This window comes from Moschus berezovskii, chromosome 15 (assembly GCF_049115385.1).
Source record: "Moschus berezovskii isolate FMDL1 chromosome 15, NW_MosBer_1.0, whole genome shotgun sequence".
Lineage (NCBI taxonomy): Eukaryota > Metazoa > Chordata > Mammalia > Artiodactyla > Moschidae > Moschus > Moschus berezovskii.
The window spans coordinates 80212594-80215532 of NC_142474.1; the positions used below are offsets into that span (position 1 = coordinate 80212594).

The 2939-nt window shown below is 40.4% G+C and overlaps 1 pseudogene; it reads left to right on the plus strand.

The window, feature by feature from the left end:
- The first annotated feature begins 1941 nt into the window (after positions 1-1941).
- LOC148775494 (large ribosomal subunit protein eL33 pseudogene) lies at positions 1942-2583 on the plus strand (annotated as a pseudogene).
- The last annotated feature ends 356 nt before the right edge of the window (positions 2584-2939 follow it).

The window sequence follows — 2939 nt, forward strand, 5'->3', positions numbered from 1 at the left end:
TGCTTGTATGAGTCAAATGAATCTATATGTTATCTTATAATGATGAAAGATGTGCTGTCCAGCGTATTTCACTGATTTATCACTAAGTTTACAAGGCACCTCCCAGTCATTTTCATTCATTCAGCCAATATTTTAAAGCTTCTGCTGTACCCATGATTCAGTGTTAGACTTTGGTGAAACCTGATGATCTTACAAAGGAACAAAAATACAAATGGAACTCTACATCAGGGTGCGAATGGATGCGTGGTTAATGACAAACATGAAACACCACAGGGGTTAAGAAGAGGAAAGTCATCTTCAGCTACAGGGACTGCTGCAGGAAAATGTAGCATATATCTGCCATCATCATCTACATCATTACAGATATTGCTGAATAATTCTACACGTGAAGTACGGACAAACAGAGCCATGATTTCACGAGTTAATCTCCTGTATACTGCAATCATCTTCTAGTAATTTTCAGTACTAGAAACTTTCCCCAAACTCTTTGAGAACCTAAAAACTTTTTAAAGAAAGCTTCCATGCTTGCCTGATAGCGCAGTTGGTAAAGAATCTGCCTGCAATGCAGGAGACCCTGGTCCAATTCCTGGGTTGGGAAGATCCACTAGAGAAGGAATGGGCTACCCACTCCAGTATTCTTGGGGTTCCCTTGTGACTCAGCTGGTAAAGAATCCACCTACAATGCGGGAGACCTGGATGTGGTCCCTGGGTTGGGAAGATATCCTAGAGAAGGGAAAGGCTACCCACTCCAGTATTCTGACCTGGAGAATTCCATGGACTATATAGTCCATGGGGTAGAAGAGTCAGACACGACTGAGCAACTTTCACTTCACTTCTAAGAACTTTAGAATAACTCATTGAATGGAAAGCTCTCTTCTTAAATCTCTACAAAGTCCCAGGAAAGAGTCATTTTGATGAAGTCCATGTATTAAAATAATGCTTTTTCTAGCATCTTTTGAAAATGAAGAATCTCATTTTGAGCAGTTAAGGTTTTCAGGGTCACAGGTTTTCAAACGTCATCAAAATCAAAACGGGAGAAAGTAGAATATTAAGTCACATCTCATCTCTAGATTTCTGAAACAGAGGGAGGAATGGGAAGAGGGAGGGAAGGAGGAAGAGAGAGAAGAGAGCGAATGAAGGAGAAAGAACACGCGCACTAATAAATACTAGCTTGAAAGAGACCTTGTATTCATATATGTTGGGCCGCTTCTTTAGTGAAAGTAAGAGAGAGCACAAAAGATAAAGGGAGACTGAGAATATCACGAGCACCAGAGTGTTTGCTTTACACCCTCCTGCTTGAACTTTGAAGCCGATTTCCAGAGTTAGTTTCTTGGTTGTATGTGTGTAGAACAGCTATATTCTAAGACAGAAAAATAAGAGGAACTGGCCTCAATACTCAATGCCTGCATATAATTTATTTATTCATCAACTATTTATTGGGTATCTACCATGCCAGACACTGTCCATCAGTTATACAGAGATAAACCAGATTTAGTACTTACAACTTTGAAATCCAATTAGGCTTCAGATAAACAAATATAATTTCTCACAAATGATAAATTTAGCACATACTATGTTTCACATACTCTGTCAAGCACCTTATATTCATTTGTAAAGAAAAGAGGATCATATCTTCCTCATCAGTAAAGAAGCTGGAGCCTTGGGAAGTTATTTAAACTTACCCATCATTTCCTCTGCTGAGGTCAGGTTTCTAATCACTTTATTGTGTATTTTTAAAGAACTATGTTTGAGCTGTTTTTATTTGTACAAAGGAAGCAAAAAGCTCTTCCTGGAGTAGGAAGGAAGGAAGAGAACTTGTGGATGTTATCCAGCACTGGTCATATTTTAGATGAGTCTTAAAGGATGTGTGGATGGGTCAATGAGAAGAACATATTAGTAGATGGAAGAACAGCAACATGAACAAATAACAGTTAGCTCAGGATGAAACACTGGGGAAGCCAGGAAGAGAGGTGAGATATAAGGATGGGAAAGTCAGCATGACGCTAGTGAGCCTGACATATTGAGATGCTTGATAAGACATCAAAATTATTACAGGAGATGGCATCTTAGGACAAATTCCACAAAAGCAGATCCTGACACAGGGATCCAGATGCAAGTGATTTATTAAGGAACATCCTCAGGAGAAGTTAGGTGGATGAAGGAAGATAGAGAAGGGAAAGAGGTCAATCAATAGCTCATTTTAGTCATTCAGCCATCTTGGACCCTGCTGGGATCAGGGTTTCTAAAAGGACACATAGAAGGCTGTGGGCCAAGGTGGTTTTTGCTGGCTATGAACAGGGTCTAAGGAACCAGAGGGAGCACTCAGTTCTTCTGAAAACTGAAGGTGTGTGTGCTCGAGATGAAACTGAACTCTATCTAAGCAAGAGATGTGCTTGTGCACACAAAGCAAAGAAGAACGCTGTAACTACTGGTGGAAAATCTTATAAAACCAGAGTAATCTGGGGAAAGGTAACTCAGGCTCATGGAAACAGTGGCACAGTTTGGGCCAAATTCCAAAGCAACTGTCCTGTTAGGGCCACTGGGCATAGAATCTGTGTGATGGGGTGCTGTTCAAGGATTTAAACTAACTGTAAAGTAAATAAATAAAAGTGTGGATTTTTTCTCTTGGTTAAACAAACAAACTCACTTGCAGGTAAAATCCCAGTCTCAGCCTGATCCCATTGGAGAGCTCTGGAGCCGAAATTACATATCAAAAGAAGTTATGCACACAGGCAAACAATTTAAGATTCCTACTCCCCCAGGAGGTCATTTGCTATGCCAGGGATTTGATCTAACAGAGATTTCTAGTTCTGTGTGAAGATTGGTGAAGCAATTCCAATAGCCCGATGGTTGACCTCTGAAACCCAGTCTGCAAGGCAAGCAGAAGCTGTAGGATGGGGGTAGAGAACATGAGCAGAGCAAAACTGTGTTTGTTATAG